Genomic DNA, 7,854 nt, shown 5'->3' on the forward strand with positions numbered 1-7,854 from the left:
AATTTTCTGTAGAATTGAGGTCAGGGCTTTGTGATGGCCACTCCAATACCTTGACTTTGTTGTCCTTAAGCCATTTTGCCACAACTTTGGAAGTATGCTTGGGGTCATTGTCCATTTGGAAGACCCATTTGCGACCAAGCTTTAACTTCCTTACTGATGTCTTGAGATATTGCTTCAATATATCCCCATAATTTTCCTCCCTCATGATGCCATCTATTTTGTGAAGTGCACCCATCCCTCCTGCAGAAAAGCACCCCCACAACATGATGCTGCCACTGTGGATATAGATACTTTTGTTCCCATTTCCTCCAGCATCTTCACAAGGTCCTTTGCTGTTGTTCTGGGATTGATTTGTACTTTTTGCACCAAAGTACGTTCATCTCTAAGGGACAGAACGCGTCTCCTCCCTGAGCGGTATGATGACTGCGTTGTCCCATGGTGTTTATACTTGCGTACTATTGTTTGTACAGATGAACGTGGTACCTTCAGGAGTTTGGAAATTGCTCCCAAGGATGAACCAGACTTGTGGAGGTCTACAATCTTTTTTCTGAGGTCTTGGCTGATTTATTTTGATTTTCCCATGATGTCAAGCAAAGAGGCACTGAGGTTGAAGGTAGGCCTTGAAATACATCCACAGGTACAGGTGCAGGTTGACTCAAATGATGCCAATTAGCCTATCAGAAACTTCTAAAGCCATGACATACTTTTCTGGACTTTTCCAAGCTGTTTAAAGGAACAGTCAACTTAGTGTATGTAAACTTCTGACACATTGGAATTGTGATACAGTGAATTATTTGTCTGTAAACAATTGTTGGAAAAATGACTTGTGTCATGCACAAAGTAGATGTCCTAACCGACTTGCCAAAACTATAGTTTGTTAACAAGAAATGTGTGGAGTGGTTGAAAAACGAGTTTTAATGACTCCAACCTAAGTGTATGATTTCTACTATCAAACATGAGGCAGGGAGGATGGTCTCAGATTCAGAGGGAGTGGCAGTGGAACTGTACAGACGGGGCGGCTTCACGTTTTTGGACCATGGGCAGTAGGAGATGGTGAAGTTGAACCTGGTAAATAACAAGGCCCAACCAGCTTTCCTTGGGTTGAGGCGCTTGGCAGTGTGGAGGTATTCTAAATTCTTATGGTCCGTCCATACCAAAAATGGATGTTCCGCCCCTTCCAGCCAGTGCCTCCACTCCTCCAGAGCCATCTTAACCACTAGGAGTTCCCAGTTCCCAACGTCATAGTTCCTTTCCACAGGGTTGAGACAATGGGACATGAAGGCACAGGGATGAAGTTTATTGTCGGATCGCTGGGAAAGGACAGCCCCTACTCCCACGTCGGAAGCGTCAACCACAACCACAAACTGACGAGTCGGGCCCTGATGGATGAGGATGGGGGCAGTAGTGAATTGCTGCTTTAGATCCCCAAAAGCCTTGTCCACTGCTGGCGACCATGTGGACGGTACCTAGGGAGAGGTGAGTCCGGAGAGGGGAGCTGCCAGGTTGCTGTAGTCCCGAACGAAACGGCAGTAGAAATGAGCAAACCCCAGAAACCATTGTAGCTGCACCCTGGACGTGGGCTGGGGCCAATCCACCACCGCTCTCACCTTTTCCGGATCCATCTAAACATTCCATTCAGCGATGATGTATCCCAGAAAGGAGATAGTGGAGCGGTGGAATTCACACTTCTTAGCTTTTACAAACAACTGATTTTCCAGGAGGCACTAAAGGGCCTGTCGAACATGGAGAATGTGTTCCTGGGCAGAAGGAGAGAAAACCAGGATGTCGTTGAGGTAGACAAATGCCATTCAACAAGTCCCGGAGCACATCAATGACCAGGACCTGGAACACAACGGGCACGTTGGTGAGCCCAAACAGCATGACCAGGTATTCATAGTCAGTGTCCACTGGCAGTTTTGAAAGCCGTCTTCCACGCGTCTCCTTCACGTATCCGCACCAGGTGATGGGCATTCTGATGGTCCAGTTTTTGAAAAGATGGTAGCCTCCTGGAGAGGTTGGAAAGCCGAGTAGAGGAGTGGTAGAGGGTACCAATTTTTGATCGTAATGCCATTGAGGCCCCGGTAATCAATACATGGATGCAGGGTCTTGTCCTTCTTCCCCACAAAGAAGAATCCTGCGCCAGCAGGAGAGGCAGAAGGACGAACGCTCCCAACGTCCAGAGAGTCCTCGGTGTACTCCTCCATGGCCTTGGTCTCAGGACCAGACAGCAAATATAGCCATCCTCGAGGCAGTGTGGTGCCCGGGAGGAGGTCAATAGCACAATCGTAAGGACGATGTGGGGGTAGGGAGGTAGCACGAGCCTTGCTGAAAACCTCCAGGAGGTCATGGTACTCTGCGGGAATGGCCATACTAAACCCTGGAGGCAGACATTTCCGAGGAAGAGGCAATGTGAATGGCAGAACGGGCACCAACCCAGGATTGAGCCCGTGGTCAAGTCAATATTGGGGTTGTGCTTCTGGAGCCAAGAAAATCCCAAAACAATAGGGATGTGGGGAGACTCACTGAGGTAAAGCTGTATTGACTCACTGTGGTTTCCAGATACCCGCATATTAATGGGAACTGTGCTGTGCATGACTCTTCCAATGGAGCGACCGTCCAGTGCCCTGGCATCCATGGGAACGGAGAGGAGTTGAGTAGGGATACTTAGTTCTGATACCAGGGTAGCGTCCATGAAACTCTCATCTGCCCCAGAGTCAATGAGCACTTGGAGAGACTTAGACTGGTCTCCCCACAGAAAGATCACATAAAAAGGAGTTTGGGTAATGGGAATTAGAGAGTTCCCAGTCAGGCACACCAGTGTTCTTGTACCTATTAAGGATTCAGGTCTCTTCACTGGACAGGTGACTATGTAATGCCCTACAGCACCACAATACAGACAACTATTGGAGCTTAGCCTGCGTGAACGTTCCCTAGGCAATAATCTAGCTCTTCCCAGTTGCATAGGTTCCGGTGTATCTGACTCACCCGTCGTCGATGATGCTCGAGGGAGCTCGGGTGGCCTCGGATCCTCTCGGAAAAAAGCCTTCGGGGACTTCCAGATTCCTTCGGGGGTGAGCGAGCCGCAGCGGATTGACAAGTGTGACCTAGGCCAGTCCTCCTCTCCCTCCTGCGTTCCCGTAGACGTCCATCAATCCTAATGGTGAGGGCAATCAGGGAATCGAGGTCCACCGGTAACTCCCAAGCAGCTAGCTCATCTTTTATCACCTCTGATCATCCGTGAAGGAAGGTATCGAATAGGGACTCTGGATTCCAGGCACTTTCGGCGGCCAACATGCAAAAGTCTACAGTCCACACTACGTGAGTCTTGACGTAGTTCAAGTAGTTTTCGGGCCACCTCTCTCCCGGATACCGGAGAATCTAAAACCTTCCTCACCTCTGCCGTGAAGTCTTCCAGAGCACGACAAATAGCGGATTGTTGCTCCCAAACTTCCCTAGCCCAGGAGAGCGCCCTTCCCGACATCTTCGACCGATCCGAAGGGAACGAAGACGGCTGCAGCTCAAAAATAAGGGAGCACTGAGAAAGAACCCCGGCAGGTTCCAGGATCCCCAGAATATTGCTCCGGAGGAGGTCAGCGGGGTTCTCAGGGAGCCGGGGTAGGCTGTACAAACTCACCACTCACAGGGAAAAGGTTTCTGAGTGGTTGGGGGTTCTCAGAGGTGGTAGTCTGCCTATAAACTAACTCCCTGATTTGCTCCGTAATAGCCTTAAACCCCTGGTCGTGGCGTTCCGTCAGGGAACAAAGCCCTTCCAAAAGGTCTAGCAGTAGCTCCTCATGCCTCCCAATGGTGGCTCCCTGCAGGGAGACAGTGTGGCGGAGCTGGTTCAATTCCGCTGAATCTGTAATGGCCAGTTCGTACTATAAGGGCACAGGGCGAGACCCAGATGCAGACACGGGAGACAGATGGTTCGAGTCTCAGATATTTATTGTAATATAAGGGGCAGGCAAGAGAATGGTCATGGACAGGCAAAAGATCATAACAAGGTCAGAGTGGCAGGCAGACTCGAGGTCAGGGTAGGCAGTATGGTCAGGCAGGCGGGTTCAGAGTCAAGGCAGGCAAGGGTCAAAACTAACAAAAGAGAGATAAGAAAAAGCAGGAGCACGGAAAAACACGCTGGTTGACTTGACAAGACAAGACGAACTGGCAACAGACAAACAGGGGACACCGGAAATAAATACCCAGGGACTAAAGGGGAAAACGGGTGACACCTGGAGGTGGGTGGAGGTAATCACAAAGACAGGTGAAACAGAACTTGAACTTGAACTAAATCAATGGATGATATAAAACATGACTGGTGTTTTATAAAGGTATATTCAGATGGATCTTATGTTTGTTTAACCATAAGCTCCACTCTATCGCAGTACTAGTCTGGCATTTCTCTATGGCTAGTGGAGAGGCAGACAGCCCCAGCTCACCTCCTCCAGGTCGATAAGTAAACGACAAGCAGAGTTTGAGGATTACGAGGGGATAGCGGAGGGGTCAGTAGCTGTGTTCTGGTTCTGATTAGCTCTCCTACCTGATTAAATGACCATTCTGGAGAAAAAAAAGGACAAATAAAATTGGATGAACGGAGGGAGGGAGGGAGGGGGAAAGAAGAGAGAGAGGCCATTTGTTTTCTCAGCTGGGTCTGGTTCTAGTGGACCTGGATCTCAAGCAGCCCTCTGGCCTGGGTTCACACATACACACACACAAGCACACACAGCTTTATGAAAATAGCTTTCGTCGAGGGGGTAGGCCCGAAAGAGTCAAAAGATTGGGTCTGCTCACTCAACCCCTCTCCCCCCTCTCTCTCACTCCTCCTCAACCCCTCTCCCCCCTCTCTCTCACTCCTCCTCAACCCCTCTCCCCCCTCTCTTTCACTCCTCTACTCCTCACTCCCCCTATCCTCCTCTCTCCCCTTCTCCTCCTCTCTCCCTTATTCTCTCTCTCTCCCACCTTCCCTCCTTCCCCTACTTCTCTCTCTCTCTCCCTCTCCCTCTCCTGCAGCCAGTAGGCCCCAGGGCTGGCCTTCTCCTCTCAGTCCTGTCTGGCCCTGTCAGGGTAACCTGATCGCGGCGGCTTCTGACACAATCCAGACCGCCCGTAGCCCCTGCCCAACACTTTCACCGCCAGAGCCAGACAGTTAAACAACCAGATTACTACCACATGTTCCAAGCCCAGCCACAACCCTCCACCCTCCACCCACAGCCTCTGGCCCAGGCCAAAGACCCCCAGAGCAGAACAGAGCATGCAGAGCAGAGCAGTGCCGGGGCAGGGTTACAGAGCAGAGCAGTGCCGGGGCAGGGTTACAGAGCAGAGCAGTGCCGGGGCAGGGTTACAGAGCAGAGTGGTGCCGGGGCAGGGTTACAGAGCAGAGCAGTGCCGGGGCAGGGTTACAGAGCAGAGCAGTGCCGGGGCAGGGTTACAGAGCAGAGTGGTGCCGGGGCAGGGTTACAGAGCAGAGCGGTGCCGGGGCAGGGTTACAGAGCAGAGTGGTGCCGGGGCAGGGTTACAGAGCAGAGCAGTGCCAGGACAGGGTTACAGAGCAGAACGGTGCCAGGACAGGGTTACAGAGCAGAGTGGTGCCAGGACAGGGTTACAGAGCAGAGTGGTGCCCGGGCAGGGTTACAGAGCAGAGTGCTGCCAGGACAGGGTTACAGAGCAGAGCGGTGCCAGGACAGGGTTACAGAGCAGAGCGGTGCCAGGACAGGGTTACAGAGCAGAGTGGTGCCAGGACAGGGTTACAGAGCAGAGTGGTGCCAGGACAGGGTTACAGAGCAGAACGGTGCCAGGACAGGGTTACAGAGCAGAGTGGTGCCTGGGCAGAGTTACAGAGCAGAGTGGTGCCGGGGCAGACTTTGCACTCTGTTTTCCACTTGATTTCTCTCCCTCTCTCTCTCTCTTTCTCTCTTTCCTTCTCTCTCTAAGCTGGCAGAGAAGAAAGGGAGCAGGCAGGGTTACAGAGCGAAATAACCCAGACCTCTCTCTCTCTTCTTTTCTCTCTCTCTCTTCTTCTCTCTCTCCTCAGCTAGAAGAGTGGGAGGGAGTGGGTTACAACACCTTGGCTCATCTGAGTGGGAAAAGGCCAAGGTTAGAGAGATACAGACATATATGGAGCTACATGACCCAGACCGCTCTCTCTCCCTTTGTTTCTCTCTCTCTCAGCTGGGAGAGGAAGGAGCAGGGAAAGGAGGAAGGGAAGGAAGGGGGAGGAGGACGGAGGTTAGGGCAGTGTAGATCAACAGCTGCCATCTAGTGTTTACCTTGGTCACGTTCAGTGGGAAGATTCTGTATTATTGCCAGCACCTGTAATCACTTAACCCATGGTTGATGCTTTATTCTAAGTGTGTTCATTTAGATTTCATGCTGTCTTGGTCATCTTGGTATGATCTTCTGACAATTACCTGTCAGCCTCTGACTCTACACCTGCTGAGTGTCTCCTCCCTCCATGCTTTTACACACACCACACACACACACACACACACACACACACACACACACACACACACACACACACACACACACACACACACACACACACACACACACACACACACACACACACACACACACACACACACACACACCACACACATACATACACACATGGGTCAGTGCATCGGTTTATTCATTACACACACCAACCAAGACAATCCCTGTTGCAATTCCACTACTTAGTGCTCTGTGCTCTAGCATAATGAAACAGCTGGTAACACCACAGCACAGAGCATTACAACACATTGGGCCATTTACGGACAATAAGATGTGTTCCTATCATATATTATACATAATAGGAATATAATGGCCCATAATGAGTCTGGATGGGTGCCTCGTTCCGACAAGGTAATGGGGAGGGAGAGAGAGAGACGGGGGGAGATAGAGAGGAGGGGAAAGAGAGAGAGAAAAGGGGAAGAGAGAGAGAGGGGGAGAAAAGGGGGAAGAGATGGAGAGCGAAAGCGAGGGAGAGAGAGAGAGAACCCACTGACCAGATTATGGTCCTCTAATAGGACTGAAGCCTGGGGCTAAATTGAAATGTAAAACCAGGAGCAAAACCCAAATTCATCCCTTATCTGTGTGGCGGCTAGCTGCCCCTGTGTGCTGAGATTGGGGGCGTGGAGTTTACTGAACTATAATTTGTTTTGTTCCAGAGGCATGCCCAGACGAGCTCCCAATGAGGACTATGGCGACTCGTGTTTAGAATGTGATGCATGAGAATGAACTCAAAGCTCTTCAGACCAACGCTCAATGTATGAGGAAGAAAGGTCTCTCTGAAATGCTTTGAATTCGTATTTAGAATGTGATGAATGACAATGAATCCAAAGCTTTCTCTGAATTACCGTGCAAATTCCATTAGGGACCCTATTTCTAAATCAAAGTCAGTGTCCAATAGATGGCATAAAAATATTGAAAGCCACAACAGAAAAATATGAAAATGTTCCGATCTACTGGCTTGTTAGTCAGTTCCTTCCATGTCCACCTGCTGAGGTTAGACATACTGTAGTGATAGGGACTTTGATGACCACATGTTCTACGGTTGTCACCAACACCGCAATCTAATGTTATGGCTCATGTTATGTGGTCACTAGCACCAGATGCCAGTCCAACACACACACACACACACACACACACACACACACACACAAACAGACCCACATCCACCTGCTCTTATCACGGTTTCCCTGGTGATCACTCCTCTTCCTCCCACTCTCTCCCCGTCTCCTCCTCCTTCTTTAACCCGCTCTCCTCCTATTGCCCACCTCTCCTCCCTGGCCCTGCCTGACCGTTCGTTATCCTAGTCAAGTCCTGCAGCTGAACAAGCTAGCTGTTCTCCATTGGGCCTTTGCTGTGCTCTCC

Source organism: Salmo salar, chromosome 12 (genome assembly GCF_965601325.2).
Source record: "Salmo salar chromosome 12, fSalSal1, whole genome shotgun sequence".
Lineage (NCBI taxonomy): Eukaryota > Metazoa > Chordata > Actinopteri > Salmoniformes > Salmonidae > Salmo > Salmo salar.